Raw genomic sequence first — 16,557 nt, 5'->3', positions numbered from 1 at the left:
GGGGTGTGCAGGCTTTCCTGCCTGGGTTTAACCAGAAACACTTATCTCACCCAGAGGTCCAGGCAGGACTGGACTGGCCTCTGGCTGGGCTCAGCACTGACCAGGCAGCAGCCAAGAGGACTGGGACACAGCCCTGGGCCCCACAGAGCTGCTGCCGGCAGCCAGGCTGCCCTAGTGGTCCCCTCCTCCTCCGGGGTTGCCATGGCAACCGAGCAGGAGGGACCCTGCTGTCTGGCCCTGGCATTCATCTCTTGCTTCTCCAGCCTCATCTACATTCCAACCCTTGGTAAGAGCCGGTGTCGGAAGCCCTGACATGGAGATGACATCCTGCCGAGACCTGACCCTGGCCCCAGCACTGCGCGTGGCAGGGATGGGTTGCTGGGGTGTGTGTGTGTGTGTGTGTACGTGTGTGTGAGAATGTGGTGGGGTTGTTGCCTTGCTGTGAGTGTGAGTGTGGGGGGTGGTTGCCTTGCTGGGTGTATGAGTGTGTGAGTGTGGGTAGTTGCCCTGCTGGGTGTGTGTGTATGAGTGTGGGGGGCGGTTGCCTTGCTGGGTGTATGAGTGTGAGAGTGTGGGTAGTTGCCCTGCTGGATGTGTGACTATATGAGTGTGGGGTGTGTGTTCTGGGTGTGGTTGGGGCTGAGTTAGGGACATGAGCGGGGCTGGATTAGGGGAGCGAGTGGGGCTAGGTTAGGGACGTGGGTGGGGCTGGGTTAGGGAAGTGGGCGGGGCTGAGTTAGGGAAGTGAGGGGGGGCCCTGGGTTAGGGAAGTTGGGGGTATGGGTTAGGGAAGTGGGTGGGGCTGGGTTAGGGAAGTGAGTGGGACTGGTTAAGGGAAGTGAGTGGGGCTGGGTTAGGGATGTAGGTGGGGCTGGATTAGGGAAGTGGGCTGCGCTGGGTTGGGGTATGGGCGGGGCTGGGTTAAGGAAGTGGGTGGGGCTAGGTTGGGGAAGTGGGTGGGGCTGGGTTGGGGAAGTGAGTGGGGCTGGGTTAGTGGTGTGGGTCGGGCTGGGTTGGGGTATGGGCGGGACTGGGTTAGGGATGTGGGCGGGGCTGGGTTAGGGAAGTGGGCGGGATCGGGGCTCCACAGGACTGTGCTCCTGGGGTTTTCTCCAAGCACCCTGTGGGCTACACTGCCCGGCGAGCATTCTCTCCAGCACATGTTGTCCAGCCAGGCAGCACTAGCCTTCCCCCTTCCTGGAAGCCTCCTGTTTGCTGCCTGGGTTTCCCCTCCCTGCTGCACACCCTTGTGAGAACTTGACGGTCTCTTCTGAAGGAGGTTGATGCTGTGCCACAATGTCATATGCTGGCTGCTTCATGCCTGGTTCTACTTGAACGTCACCTCCACGCAAACCCCAGCCTGGGCCACAGGATGGAGCCCAGCACTCGCCTCCCTGGTGCTTCCTGGATTTCATCACTCACTCTATGATGCTGGTTGGTGTCTGTGTGTCTCACCCTTGAGGATGCCAGCTCCTAGCAGGCAGGAGCTTCCAAATTCTGTTCCTGACTGTGACCCTGGCACTCAGAGCAGTGTCCGGCACATAGTGAGTGCTCAGGAAACATGCTGAGTAAGACAGTGAGTACATGAATGAATGAAGAGGACTTTCTCGGCAGTCCATCTGGCCCTTTGTCCTTGTCTTTGGCCCTCACTGGTGAGCTAGGGCCTGCACTGCCTGAAAGCTCATCTGAGGGCTCGCCTGCTCCCTGAAGCCCTCTCAGATTCCCCACCTTCCAGGCCACCTTTCTCTGAATTCTCTGGGCACTTGCTTTCCTCATGCTGACTGCACACTGGCCCGCATGACCTTGAACTGTGGGAGTCTGTGGTCCTGTCTTCCTGACCAGACATGAGCTCCTCGAGGGGCAGGACACTGCTGCACCTTTTGTGCGCTGAGCACAGTGCCCTGCAAACAGCAGATGTTCGGTGTGTGCTGATGACGCTGATGGGGTGAAGTCAGTGAACAAAGTCCAGCCAGAGTCGTTCACAGCTCCAGATGACATCTCCCCAGCAGAAGACCTCCCACAGCTTCAGGGGTAAGACTTTCAAAGTTGGAATGCTTCTGGTGGCTGAGTCATCTTTCCTGAGCTGAGATGGGGTAGTTTAGGAGGCTGGTCTCAACTTTTATGTCTCATCCTTCCCCGATAGCCTGATGTTTGAATTTGACTCAGTCTTCAAACCTGGGTCAAACAGCACCTCACTCGACAGTCTTCTGTGCTTTTGTAAATGGAGCTGACGGCTTCCTCCCTTCACACTTCGATCTGAGCACTTTCCTGCCCACTCTCAGGTGCAGCAGTGCACCTGCTGGATGGTTTTACTGAGTTACATTTCTGATGTGCCTGTCGGGTGAACAGATCTATCTTTTTCCAGTATCCCTTCTGTGGGCATCACTCCTGTCTAATTTCAGGTGGTTCTGAAGGGACCATGAGTCATAGCACCTGCCCTTCACCCCAGACCCAGGAACACTCACGACGCCCAGAAAAAGACATTCATTTTAGCCCTTACTCTGTCAATAGTGACTGGGCCTGGGGATGTGCACTGGGCCACAAAAGGCCAATCAGAATATTTTCATGGGATGTAAACACAGACACTTGGAGAAATAGGGTCTTTTCATCAGGAGCAGCTCAGCTGGGAGGATATAAGCTTGAAGTTTCCAGTCTGGAGAAAGCCCGTTTGCAGTAAAAAGGGAGTAAGCCCGAGGCAACGAGAACTAAGGGAAAAACAGAGAGAGAGAGAAAGAGAGAGCATCCTGCCATCTGAGCCCTTAGGCCCAGCAGAACCTAAAGAGTTAAAGAGTGAAACACACCAGAAGATCTCTTGCTGTCAAGAGAGGCCAGAACGGCACTGCCCACATTAGACTGGGCTTTGGGAGGGCGGACTCGCCCCTAGTTCTTCCCCCTGCTGCTCATGGCCACCTGCTGGGTGTAACCAGTTCAACTTCTACACATACTTTCTGATAATTAAATAAGCGCATGAATGACTAGTTTTCTCTCTATCATCCATTTCTCTATTTCTCATTTATACAGAAATAAATGAAAATTGTTAGAAGGAGGAGGAAAAGAAAAGGCCTTTTTCCTATTGTGCCAGGCACTGTGCAATGTCTATCTAGTTTAACCCCTGAAATGACCCTGAGGCACGACTGGTATTATCTAGTGTCTCATATTATCTCTACTGCAGGCAAGGAAACCACAGTTCACAAGGAAGTCAGGGAGGGAACCACCATTCCAGCTCAAGTCTCCCCAGCTCCAACATTGTGACCATCTTCCCAGAAGGCTCCATTTGTACAGAAGTAACAGGCATGTGAGCTTTATCATACTTAAAAAGTCCAGTGTTCCTAGAAACCTCAGGGGCAAATAACAACGCTGAAATATTCCCAAGGCAATGCTTTGTTTTTCTGTAAAGTTGTTCTGGGCAGAAGAGGAAGAAGAGACTGAGCGCCTCGGTCTGCGGTGCCCAGCATGCGGGTGCTGAGTACGGCTGCTGCGGTGGGAGGGCCTCTTTCTGAGGCAGGGGTCTTAGTCCTCAGGCAGGGCTGGGCAGTGAGGGGACCGCAGCCTAAGGGAAGTTCTGTCATTAACAACCTGTGACCCTGGACAAGTCACACGACTCTTTGGAATTCAACTGGAACAGGGACTCCTTCCTTCCTTCCTTCCTTCCTTCCTTCCTTCCTTCCTTCCTTCCTTCCTTCCTTCCTTCCTTCCTCTCTCTCTCTTTCTTTCTCTCTCTCTCTCTCTCCTTCCTTCCTCCTTCCCTCCCTCCCTCCCTCTCTCTCTCTCTCTTCTCTCTTTCTCTCTTTCTTTCTTTTACAGAGTTTTGCTCTTGTCACCCAGGATGGAATGCAGTGGTGCGATCTCAGCTCACTGCAACCTCCACTTCCCAGGTTCAAGTGACTCTCCTGCCTCAGCCTCCTAAGTAGCTCGGATTACAAACTCCTGCCACCACACCTGGCTAATTTTTGTATTTTTAGTAGAGACAGGGTTTCACCATGTTGGCCAGACTGGTCTTGAACTCCTGACATCAGGTGATCAGCCTACCTCGGCCTCCCAAAGTGCTGGGATTACAGGAGTGAGCCACTGCGCCTGGCCAGGAACTCATTTCATTTGTCTGTTTCGGTTGATGGGGGTGGCTCCTGGGCTAGTCCCAGGGACAACCGTGATGCTGTCCCTGGGGCCACCAGTGTGAGAGGATGGGTACATGGCATGAAACCCAGTACAGGACTCTGGGAGGGGGCAGGCAACCTAGTGGGCTATACCCCTAGATTGCCCTAATACTCTGACTTTGGGCAGCCCTGGGTGCCTCCCACCTGGGGTCCCAGCATTGCTGATGGGAGTGGGAGAAACATTTTAGACAGACCCAGCCTGGTGTGGAAGAGAAGGGAGTTCCTGGCCTGGGAGTCAGCTACTGGGGTCCCGTCCCACCCTGAGCCATGGGTTTGGGTGTGATGACCTCTGCGCCCTCTTCCACCGTGACACATGCAGAGTCAGCCCACAGCAAAAGGTAGGGGGACCACCATGTCATGGAGCCACACCCATGGGGTCAGAGAGTAGAGGCGCCGACTCGCCCATGTTTCCCTGGGGACTGTCTCCCAGCAAAGCCTGGTCTGCAGTGTCCTATGCTAATGGTTGCACTTCAGCTCAGGATTGAAGCTTCCGTTTCCACACCTGGAGCAACAAGAGCAACCACATGCATTTTTTAATCACACTGCATGTGCAATTTTTTCCCCCCCACACACAATGACTTGAGCTAGGGAGGCCTCCCTAAGAATTATACCACAGAGAACTGCACACCAGAGCCATCGAAAGAACTGCCCCAGGTCCCACAGCTCCACGAGTGGGGCTGGCTGGGCTTGCACCCAAGTCTTCTGACTCCAAGTTGAACCTTGCCCCTTGCATCTATTGTCTAGGAAACAGGGAAACTTTGCTTGTCTTGCTGGGACATTATGAGGAAAGAATCTATAAAAATACTTAAGACCTTTGCAGATTCAAAGTGCTGGGTCCATGCTGAATAATTGATGGGCTCAGGCTGCTTGGAGCTGACGCACAGTCCTCCTGCAGGAAGGCTGGGAGCGCGGAAACCTTCCTTTTCATTTAGCCCGCTGAAAGAGGCTGCTGAGAAAATCGCCAAGAAAGACGGCTTCCCTGTTGGTCAGAAAGAGGCCCTGGCTCCTGGGAGCCACAGATCTAATTTATGGCCTCCCTGAAAGGCGGGGAGAAAGCCCAGGGCCACTGCAGGGAGAGGGGCTCTTGGGACTCCCAGTCGCTGGTGTGTCCCTTCCAAGGCTGTGGGGCTCTGGGAAACGGTGACCCTGGCAGGCAGGGAGAGGTGCCTGAGAATCTGAGAGTTTGATTTTGGAGGAGATGGAGAGGGGGAAAGTAGCCGTGGGAAAAGGAGAGAAGGATGTGGTTTTCCTCCCGGGAAATGCTCGACAAGGCATGGATGCTCAGAAGGGCTAAGGCAGTCTGCTGCCGCCCCGCCAACCGCCACATGAGACCCAGGGTTTTTCTGGCCAAAGGCCATGGTGGCAGTGGGGATTAGAGGGCAGAAAGTAGACACAGAGTGGCCTTTAGAGCAATCTGCAGAGATGAAAGCAGAATGCAGCGTGGGCCAGTGCCCCGGCTATACAAACAGGAAACACTTCCCAGCTGGCTGAAACTCAGACTCCAGGGCACAGCTAAGGACACTGGGGATGTGTGCCCTCCCTCATGGCTCCAGCCCACCAGAGTGGCTCCTAACCAGCTGGCATGGGCCTCAGCCTCCAAACAAGGCAGATCTAGGACTATTCGAATCCACAGGATAATTGGCTCCAAGTTGGAAATAGGCAGAATCAACAAACTCCAGCTCAAGTGGGGATCTGTCCAGATGATCTGCTTTCTACTTTATCCGCAGCACAAATTCCAAAGCCCAAGATTTCTAAAAGACTTCCTAAGGCCTTTCACGGTGTTCCCTGTGCTTATGCCAACTGGGCACCTCCATGTTCAGGCTGGGGGTGCTGACCTACCAGGGACTAGAAGGGTCCTTAGGGTTTCCTGGTGTTTGGACGCAGTGGAGTCCCAGTGTGGCCTCAGCCCAGCCAGGACTGCCCAGTGCAGCCTGTAACTGGCTGCAGGCGCAGCGCTGTGCCTGCACTGGGGCTTGGCGGGGACATGTGGCCTGAGTGCCCGCGGGCAGGACAGAAAATGGGATGTGTGACTTTGCTTCCCTGCCATGTCAGCTTGCATTGGAGGTACCGGGCTGCTGAAGCCTCTCGGGGTTCACACCTCACAGAGGAAAGGAATCAGGAGCAGGAGAAAGGGATGGAGCAGGTTAGCAACAGGGCAGAGCCGGGTGTCGGGGGACGTGGGTTGGTTGACAGCCAGCCCTGCCACTTACTAGTTCTATGACCTTGATCAACAGATTCAACCCTCCTAGGCCTAGGTTCCACAACCATGAAACAGGATTATAATGGATTGTACCTCACAGTCTTGGAAGGACCAAATGAGATCAAGTTTACATGAATTTTTAGTTACACCTCTAATAGGACTGTCACCTCCTGCTCTTGACTATACTTGGCTGTCATTCTCCTTGGTCCATCCAATTAGCAAATGGCTCCTGCACTGAGAAAGTTAACTGAAGCATGCAGAACAGCATCTTACTGCCAACTCAGGACTCTACTGCATAAACCGCCTTTACTCATCAGCAGCCCTGCCAGACTCTACGCTCCCTGAGGGCAGGGCCTTCAGTTTCTGCTTCCTTGGTAGGGTGGTGCATTTGGATCCTAAACTCCTTTGCAGAGATGGTGGGCTGTTCTGTGTGGTTTCATTATTCCAGCTGCAACCTGGGTGAATTCAAATCAGTAACAGCCACCCCCACCCCACTCGCAGCCACTGCCTCCCAGCAGAAAGCATCTGCATCAGAGGCGGCCGGGACAGGCACTTGGGCGTCTTTATCTCTGGTCAGCATTGGGCATTTGATGATTAGCAAAGTAAACATTAGAAATGCGTTCTCATTGGTAAAGACAGAGGTATTCAAGATATGTGGGTTGGCTAAATGAACTCAGAGACACTCTTGACTCAGGAAAGAGCAGGAGAAAGAATCCATGAGAGCTCCAGGGAGGTGTGGTCAGGGCAGCAGAGAGCAGATTGCTGGGCTTCACCGAGCCCACAGGACAGGCTGTAGAGGCTGCTGGACCCGTGTGCAGGTAAATATTTGTCCAAAAATGTGTACATGTCTGGCAGAATCTGCTCTGAGGCTGCTTTCATTCAAACTTGATAATGAGGTTGTCTTCACCTTCCTCCAAGTTTTCAGCAGCTGCTATCAAACAAATAAACAAAACAGCAGCAGCCACACAACCAAACCTGGGAGGTGCCTTTGTGACTCGAGGGACTTAGGTTAGTTCACACCTGGCATGAGGCTTCCAGAGTGAAGTGTGTAGAGATGATCACAGGACTAGTGAGGTAGTGTCACTTTCAACTTGATGGTGGACAGTGGGGGCCAGGTCCCTAAGGCAGGGACCCTCACCCAGAACCTTCCTGGGTGGCCACCCCCTTAAGGGTGCACCTGCTGACCTAGGGGCTGCTGTGCCCAGCCAGCTCGCAGAGGCTCCGCTAGCTTCCTGGAATGAGGAAATGCTGCTCAGCCTTCGAGAAGGCCTGGAACTGTAGCCAGTGCGCAGGTCACTGCCTAGGCTCTTTCCATACCTGCCACTGGACCTGGAAAATGGGGTCTGACCTGGGCCTGTCCCTCTAGGTCCCAAGGGACAAGCCCTGCAAGGGAGCCCTTGGGCATCTACTGCCAGCTTCCACCTTTGGATCAGGATGCCCTGGAAGGAACTTCTGGCCACACTGAAGAAATGGGGGCTTGGTCTATGCCCCCAACGGGAGAAGGTGAACCCCATCCTCTGCAGGTCTCTGCAAAGGCCGCTGGGGAGGAAGATCACACTTACGGGTACCCGAGGGACCCTTTGGAAACTCCTCAGTGAAGGGAGCTTTGCGGTGGGGGAGCAAAGCCACTCCCCACTAGAGATGACAACTTGGGGGAAGCTACTGTGCGCTGAGGCCACGTGGCAGGGCCCTGGCGTGGGGAGGAGCCTGACGCTAGACAGCTGCTGCTAGAGAAGACAGGCCCCTTGACAGCTGTGCCCACAGGGAGTCTGGGCTACTGCTCTGCACAGTCCTTCTCTTGAGAGTGGCTGATGGATGAGATTTGATGCTGCCTGGCAGAGCTGAGCAGGCAGGCAGTGCCCAGGAGGAAAGGGGGTGAGGTGGGAGCAGCCCCCCTCAAACTGCTTTGCTCACCTCTCTCCAGGCTTGTCCTTCCTCTCCAACACTTCTCCAGAGGGAAGTGGTACGGGTCAGGGTGGGGAAGCGTTGGCCTTTAATGGACAGGGCAACGGTCCTAACCAGGGAAAAGCTGAGACCTGCGGCCTACCCGACTCATCCTGGCAACACAGCCCTCGGTGGCAGCTCAGACTCTACAGATGATCGCAGAGTCAGTGAGGCTCACCTGTTGCCCCTTCTAAACTCTTTTCTCACCCTGCCCCATCCTTCCTGCTCCCCACCTCCCCCTGCCCACCATGTAGCCCATCCTCGGCTCCTCAAGGTCTGTTTCAGTCTGTACTTTTCCTTCCTTTCTCCACATGACAATCCAAGTCTCAGAGTGCATTTGCATAATAAGAGCCAGCCAGGCTAATCCTAAGGGATTTCCAGTTAGTGGCACGTGAGTGCTCTCCCACCCCCGCTGGAAACCAGGAGCAAAGTTCTCAGTTATTCATCTTCCGCCTTTGCAAGCAGCTCAATCCCTTGGGAAAGCACAGCTCCCAAAGGGTTCTGGGAATTCCAGGAGCTCCTGTAGGGCCAACCGGGCTTTCTGCGAGCAAGATTTGCCTAGAGAACACAGCAGCCAGGGTGTGAGAAGCCTAGCAAGTAGTTTCTTCCTCATTGGCCTGGGGCTCTGTGGCTCTCTCTCAGCAAACAGTTAGGTAGGGCCTTAATTTATTTCCCTGCCAGAGTCCCTCTTGGAGGGGGGCCAAGCTCGTAGACAGGAAGGCGGGGACTGGCAATTTAGTGGAAATCCATGCATGTAATTGGGAGGACCAGAAGAACAGGAGCAAGTGCGCAGGGAGTCTGGGGGTTCTGGGCAGGCAAGGAGGAGAACAGGGTGTGGGGGAGCAACCCTTTCTTCTGCTTCAGGTGAGAAGAATTGAGGCTGGCCAGGCCCGACGGCACAGACTTGGAAGCTCCTGATAGAAGAAATGGCTTTCCTGGCTCCACCAGGTTCCTCAAGAAGGCAGGGGACCTTCTCAGGTCACGAGATGAGCCCCACCACACGGTTCTCATTTCATCTGGGTGTGAGTGGTTTCTGCCCCTCTCTGGGCCTTAGGTGCCTCAGATTTCCCAAAGCAGCCTTCCTTTGAGAGCACTGTCCCAGGAGTCAGGCACATGAGGCTGTCTCTGCTGTCTCACTAGGTGTGGGAGCCACACCAGGTCACTTAATTTCTCAGAGTCCCATTGGCAAAACAAGGATAATAGAGTCCCCTTGAAGGGTGATGGGGAGGATGGAGTGGCCAAGGGATGTGAAGGGTTTCAAAGTAGTGCATGGTCCATAAATGCACTCAAGAAAGAAGAACTGTCATCTTTATCCACTCCAAGCACAGCCCATGGCTGCTTTCCAAGCTCCTTAAAAACACACTGCAGAAGTTCCTATCCTGCCGCCGCTCTCAGGCAACAGGCGCCACCGCACCTCTGCTTTCCCAAGACTTTGTCTACGCTCTCCAGGCTCCGTCCTGAGCTTTGTGAGGGGGCAGGACTGTGCCTACTGTATCAATGGGAAGCTGCTTTGGAGCACGTGTCCCTTTGGGAAAACCCTGTGGATAGGGACCTGATCTCATCTGCTGGGATTCTCCAGCAATGACGGGGAGTTTGTGGAAACCTGACTTGGGAGAACCTGCTTGCAGGCATAAGGCAGTGGCCAGCCCCCAACCTAGAGTCAATCCTCCTTCCAGATTTTCCCAGGAGGTCCCAGTCCTCAGAACTCCCTCCAAGCCCCACCAGGAACAAGAACCAGGCAGGAATGGGTTTGCAAAAAAGCAATACATCCAACCTGAGTTGGCTGAAGAAGACACCCCACCCCTTGTGGTCTGTGGTCCCGTGTCTCGGTACTCAGGGTGCCCACCTTCAAGGCTGACCTGCTCATTCCCGGGGGCCCTTTGGGCCGTGCCGTTCCCTCAGGTCACATTGGCTTGGGTCCTTAGAGCACCCTGATGCCCACGTGCCCTGGGCCACTTCTCCTGAGTTAGGGATCGCATCCGTGGGGACAGAAAACTTCCATCTCACTGAACCTGAAAACAGGAGCCAGGCTGGGCTTGGAGGTCACCAGCTGCCTGGGAGGGGACCCGGAGAGGCTGAATGGGGCCCTCCCTCTCAGACGGCAGACCCCAAACCCCCACCCAAAATCCGAGCCCTGACAGGGCCAGCAGGGAGATGAAGTCAAGTCCAGCCCTGGCTGCCCGGCTCCTCTGGGAGGGCAGCGAGCCCGCAGGAGCGGGAGCGCATGAGCGGCCTTTCCCCGGGGCGGTGGGCGCACGCCCCCTCCGGGGCGCTTTGGGATCTGGCTGCTCCGCGCCACCGCTTGCTCTGGGGACCTGCGACGCCTCAACCCCTGCCCAGGCGCGCCGCTCGCCGCGGCCACACCTCCCAGCCCCTGGGAAAGTCCCCGCGGCCGGCGCGAACCCACCTTCCGGGCGCCCAGGGGCCCTGCTGGGGACTCGCCGGGGTCCCCGCTGCCTCCTCCTGGGCGGGTCCGCGCTGCCCGGCTCCGGTTCGGCCTCAGCTCGGCGCTACCGCCTGGCCTCTCCCAGCTCCGGTGAATTCTCGGCGCTGCTCCTTTCGGAAAGGACTTTTTTTTTTTCCCCCTGCGTTGCGTCAGGGCGGTTGCCTGGCGACGGCCGAGCTCTCAGCCGCGAGCCTTTCACCGCGATCCCGGCCGGGCATTCTCGCCCCGGGTCCGAGAGCGCCCAGGGTCCTAGCGCCCCGTCGGTTCTCCGGCCCGGGCGGCTCCCGCCAGTGGAGACGAACTGCATGCCTTCGCCAAACCCCAGATGAAACCAAACCCAAACATCCATTTTCTCATTAAATCCGAAACCAAGGCAGTTTCCCCCAATTGTGGCAACGTGGCTGCGCCACTGTCAGCAGTTTGTCCGCATGGAGGGGGCAAGGGGACCCCAAGCCCACGGCCTCACCCGCCTACACACGGCTGGAGTTCATCGGACTGCTCCAGAGCGCCTACCGTGGGCAACACCCCCCGACGACCCAGCAGGGCAAGTGTAGGTATCTCTGGCTGCCAGATGAGGAAACTGAGGCGCAGAGACCTGAGCGTTTGCCCCACTAACCACAGGGTGCCTGTCCCGCCAGGGGCGCGGCATCGGCCACCTCTGGCTGTCCTTAGATTCTAAGACCCAGTCTCTGCTCCATCAAAGCCCAGAGCTGCAAACCCTAAGGCACACGCAGGACAGCAGCTCGAGCTGCCCGGCCCGCAGGTCTTCAGGACCAGTCCCAGCTTCTGACGAGGGGTGCAGGCCAGACACCGGAGGCCCCAAGGCTGGTTACTCGTTGAGGATCTCTTACCCCAGACCTCACCAAGCACCTTTCCTAGATGCCCGGGGCTGGAAGCGTCTTTCAAAGCGCTCCAATCTGCCATTCTTACGATAGCCCTGGGCGTGCGTGCAGGCGCCGTCTACATGGGCAGACGCGGAGCTGAGTGGTGGTGGGGCTGCAAAGTGACTGGCGCAGGCTCCAGGCAGGTGCACCGCTGACGGAGCCTTCTGTGGGGCCTTAGACCCTGCAGGGGCCCGAGACCCTCGTGCTGCCCTCTGGTGCCCATGTCCTTCACTGCAACTCCGCATCCAGCCCTGACCTACTCCCTTCCTTTCTGACCTTCACTGGAAGGTCCTCTAAGGGACGTCGTCTAAGGAGACATCTTGCCAGTACAGACCTAGTCATGCCAATAAGGCAAGGGTCCTAAGCCAGCGGGTGTATTAACAGGCGTCTTTTGGAGAGTCACGGAGTTGATCCAGATCGTCTGATTCCAGCTCCTAAATATCACACCTTCCTTCTTCCTGCCCCCTGCCACTGTCCCTACCCAAGCCACCAGCAGCTTGCCCTACCCAGTTCTGGGACCTGCCACCCGGGTCCAAGCGTGCGCGCAGTCTCCTTACTGATCTCCCTTTACCCACTCTCAGCGCCTCCCAAGCCAGTTACTCCTCCACAAGCAGGGGAAACTTAAGAATGGAAGTCCAATCTCAGCTACTTCTGCTTAAAGGCCTTCAACCGCCCCCAGTCCTCGGAGGATTAAGAGCTAGCTTGGCTGCAGGGGCCTGGTTGGCCTCTGTCCATCTCTAGGGCCTTGTCTTGCACGGACCCTTGCTCCCCAGACAGATGCTCTTCCAGTCCCTCTGTACACCTGCTCCTCCCCACGGGCTGCTGCAGCTCTGCCTCCCAAGGGAACCCCAGGTTACAGGTGCTGGCAGCCCCCTGCATTATCTCCTTCATGGACCAGTTATAATTCCAAGTTTACCTGTGAGGTTATTTGATTGGTGCCTGTCTCCCTCTGAGGAAGCAGGCTCCGGAAGGGCAGGAACCATGTTTGCAGGCAGAAGCCTCAATCTGGACTTGGGGATGCAGCATCCTTCTGGGTGCTGGCTGTTTCTGACTGCAGCCCTGGTGCTGAGCCCTAGTTGGCTGCATTGCTCACTGGTGTGCCCGTGGCCCTGGCACACGGTGAATGCTCCAAGGTCTTTTTGGATGGGCCATTCAGCCCCATCTGGAAATGCTTTGTCCCACCTCTACCTCCTGGCTCCCCATTTGAACTGTGGCTTCTATTTCTGCGAGTGCAGATGCTTTCTCATGGGGGAATTGTCGCATGCCTCAAATGGACAGGCAGCCTGTCCAGGGCAAGGGTGGCATCTTGCCCTGTGGCTCCCATTCTGCCTGGCATGTGCCTATGGGCAGGAGGGTGATCAGTGATGGGGACCAGGAGGAGAGTGGGCCAGAGGAAAGAGGAAGGGGAGGAGGAAGAGCGGTCTTGGTTGGAGTAGACTCGACTCCAACATCAAACCATATGGAGTGGTCAAATAAATGAGCTAGCACAGAATGGTATGTAGCCTTAGAAATAATATTCTCAAAAACTATTTGATCATATAGAAAAATACTAATGATTTAATGCTAAGTAAATAAGACTGGGACACCAAATCCTGTGTACATTATGAAACTTCTCATTCTAATATCTAATTCATATGCATGCATGGAAAAAAGATTGGAAGAGTACATGCAAATATTAGCTGTGGTTATCTCTGGGCTGCAGGATAATAGAGGATTTAAAATGTCTTCTGTAAGCCTGCATTCGTTTTCTACAGTGAATCGTTTTGTAACGAGAGACATCAAGAAACACTACTCAAAAGGGAAGATGGCACTGTGTTGGTGTTCCTGATAGCACTTCCTTTTGTATCAGGCACTCTGAAACTCAGTGATGGTGGGAGGATCTGGGTGGGCCAGAGAGGGCAGGGCCACCTAGAGGCTCCTCCTTCCCCTTGATTCCTTACAGAGAAGTTTTCTTTCAAGCGGTGCATGATGCATGAGACATTGGCTCTTATAGTCCTGCAGGAAGCTGTGAAATAGACGAGTCAAGAAAAATGCCCAGCCAGGCATGGTAGTTCACGCCTGTAATCCCAGCACTTTGGGAGGTTGAGGCAGGAGGATTGCTTGAGCCTAGGAATTGGACACCAGCCTGGGCAACATGGTGAGACCCCGTTTATACAAAAAAAAAAAAAAAAAAAATGAAGAAGGAGAAAGAAAACTCAGCTGGGCATGGTGGTACATGCCTGAAGTCCCAGCTACTTGGGAGGCTGAGGTGTGACGACTGCTTGAGCCCAGGAGATGAAGGTTGCAGTCAGCCATGATTGCACCATCGCACTCCAGCCTGGGCAACAGAGCAAGACTCCATCTCAAAAATAAAATAAATAAATAAATAAATAAAAGATTTAAACTTAAAATATTATTTTAGAATTTCTCTCAATTCATTTATTCATCTATTCAATAAATATGTATTAGCACCACTAAATACTGGACACTGTTCTAGGCTCTTGGGAAATGTTAGTGAACAAGTTAGATGAAGGACCTCGCCCCTTGAGAACTGATACTCTAGCAGACGAAAGCAGGCAGACCAACAAATACGCTAAGTAAATCAGCAATATTGTGAGCGATAGAAAAACAGAACTGTAGACTTGGGTTGGAAGTCACAGCAGAGGAGGGAGAGAGTATGCATGTTTTCAGGCAAGGTGGGCAGGGCTGGCCTTTCTAATAAGGTGGTTTTAAAGCAGATTTGAGGGAGATAAGGGAGGGGGTCTTGTGGTGTCTTGGGGAAGGGTGTTCTAGGCAAAGGGTCAGTGCAGAGGCCCTGGACCAACAAACGTGCCTGCCACAATCAGGGGCCAGCATGGGTGCCTCGAGGCCAGAATGCAGCAGGCAGGGAGTGGAGCAGGCGTGGGTGGGAGATGACGTCAGAGACAGGGCAGGGCGGGTGCTGGGGCAGAGCCTGTGGACCTGGCAGACCTCATGAGGACTGGCCTTCCTCCGAGGGGAGCTCCAAATGCACAGCTGGAACCAGACTCTGCCCTCTTGGCACCCTCAGGGCACAAAGCCCTCTCTAAATCAGTCTCTCCTGTTCCCTTTTGAGTCTGTGAGCTACTTGAAGGCGATTCCTGGGTCCCCGGGATACGAGAGAAGGAAGGATGAAATTTCTGTTGGACTCTGTGGGACAGAGGACACTAAGGGTGGCGACATCCCTGCACCGCTCCAGAGAGCAATGAAGACTCACGGTCCAGGGCCAGAGTCCACCGGCCTCTGCTGTTTGCCTGTGGAAGGGACTCGTCCAACCGTGGGCCCAGGGTTTCAAGAAGAAGCCAGAAGTGGCCGTCTTAGGCGTGTTGAACAGCAACGGCTCCTCCCTGCTCTCATCTCTCAGAAGAGGCTGATTCAGGCTGAAGCTCAGAAGGGCAATGAGGGCCGGCTTTCTGTCCTCTAGGGAACCTGTTAGTTCCATTTAGGGGCGGCTGGCTCTGTGCCACCCGGGGGCTAGACATGGGGGTGTGGCGCATGCGGCTTTTTGGTAGGAAGATAATTAACAGAGCAGTCACCACACAGAGCATCCGTCCACCTTAGTGCTGGAGTAGGGAGGTGACAGATTCCACCCGAGCCTAGGTGAGGAAGAGGAGTGGGCTTCAGCTGGGAGAGGCACCCACTCTGAGGCAGCAGAGGGAACAGCATCTGGAAGGGCATGTGCGGAGGCGTTGTGCAGAGCAGGAGGTTGCTCAGCGGCTGAACTGAGGAGTGGCGGGTGCAAGGGGCACAGCTGCAGGGCTCAGCACAACTGCAAAGGCAGGGGATGAGGAAGGAGCGCATCGGGGCTCTCCCAGCTCAGAGGAGCTGGGCAGGAGAGGGGTTGAGACAGGAGGTCCACACAGAGGTTGCTTCTGTCTTTCTGCTGGCTCAAGGCGATGGGACCCCCTGCATGTCCCAGGTTATGATGACACTGGGATGGCAATGGAGGTGGTGACAGCAGGAGACCCAGAGTCAGACCCGGGTCACATCCTAGCTCCTCTGGTGATTAGTATGTACCATAGGCAGTCACTTAAGTTTTCTGAGCTATAGTTACTTCATCAATAAGATGGAAATGATTTTACTATTCATAGTACTGTCTTGGTCCACGAGCAAGAGGGCTGCCTGGGCTGGGTTTTAGAGAACCCTGCCCTGTGCTTTCTCCAGGCAAGATGGCCGGGGTCCGGGGGTGCCCTCTCAGAGTCCACTCCCTCCCTTCCACCTGGGACCCAGGGCCCAGGGATCTCCTGCCCAGATGGGCCACGTTCAGGCCTGTGTGGCCTCTCCCTGGTCTATGGGGTTTGGATGAAGGCTGGGCTCTCAGGCTGCTCCCCTGTCCAAGCTCTGGGTAGGAAAAGTAAGAGGGGGGCCACAGGTGGGGCCTGAGGCCTCACTCCCACTTCCCTTCTATGCTCAACGGTCCAAGGATGCAAATCAGAGCCTCGCTTTTGAAGTTGTTATAAAGGTGTATTTGTCAAGGCAGGAGAAAAGAACAAAACCTATTTTCCAGTTTATTAACTTGATTTATAACTTTCAAATATTTAGAGACACGGCATGTGGGCCTCCCTTTGTGCATTCGCTTTGGGCCTCTCAAATGTCAGGCTGGGACTGATTTGGGCCTTTCTTGCTGGTTTGTTTAAGGAGCAAATGAGGCAGCACACCGCACACAGACATAGCGATCACCTCCCACATCCTGCTCCTCTCCATTGTGATGTCTTAGAGTTTATGGAGTTTGCTGCTTTATCTTGTGAACACTTGTAAGAACATCTTCTAGAAGATGCTGCGGAATGTGTTTCCAGGCCCAGCACCAGCACATCCTTGGTGACACGTGGAAGGAGGCCTCGTGAACATGCACAGCATTTGTTTTTGTTTCAGTTTGTGTTTTGTTTTTTTGAGACAAGGTTTCCCTCTGTTGCGCAGGCTGGAGTGCAGTGG

General features: G+C 54.8%; 1 protein-coding gene across 1 annotated transcript in view; it reads right to left on the bottom strand.

Annotated features, from left to right (window-relative positions):
- Positions 1-11,852, bottom strand: part of FAM167A (family with sequence similarity 167 member A) — a 44,774-nt gene extending 32,922 nt beyond the window's left edge. Inside the window, exon 1 of the mRNA XM_009212501.4 lies at positions 10,706-11,852. The gene's annotated coding sequence lies outside the window, so the exon portion shown is untranslated. The remainder of the gene's footprint in view (positions 1-10,705) is intronic.
- Between the last annotated feature and the right edge of the window lie 4,705 nt (positions 11,853-16,557).

This window comes from Papio anubis, chromosome 8 (assembly GCF_008728515.1).
Source record: "Papio anubis isolate 15944 chromosome 8, Panubis1.0, whole genome shotgun sequence".
NCBI lineage: Eukaryota > Metazoa > Chordata > Mammalia > Primates > Cercopithecidae > Papio > Papio anubis.
Note: the sequence above shows the minus strand (reverse complement) of the source record. Positions and strands in the feature narration are given on the sequence as shown.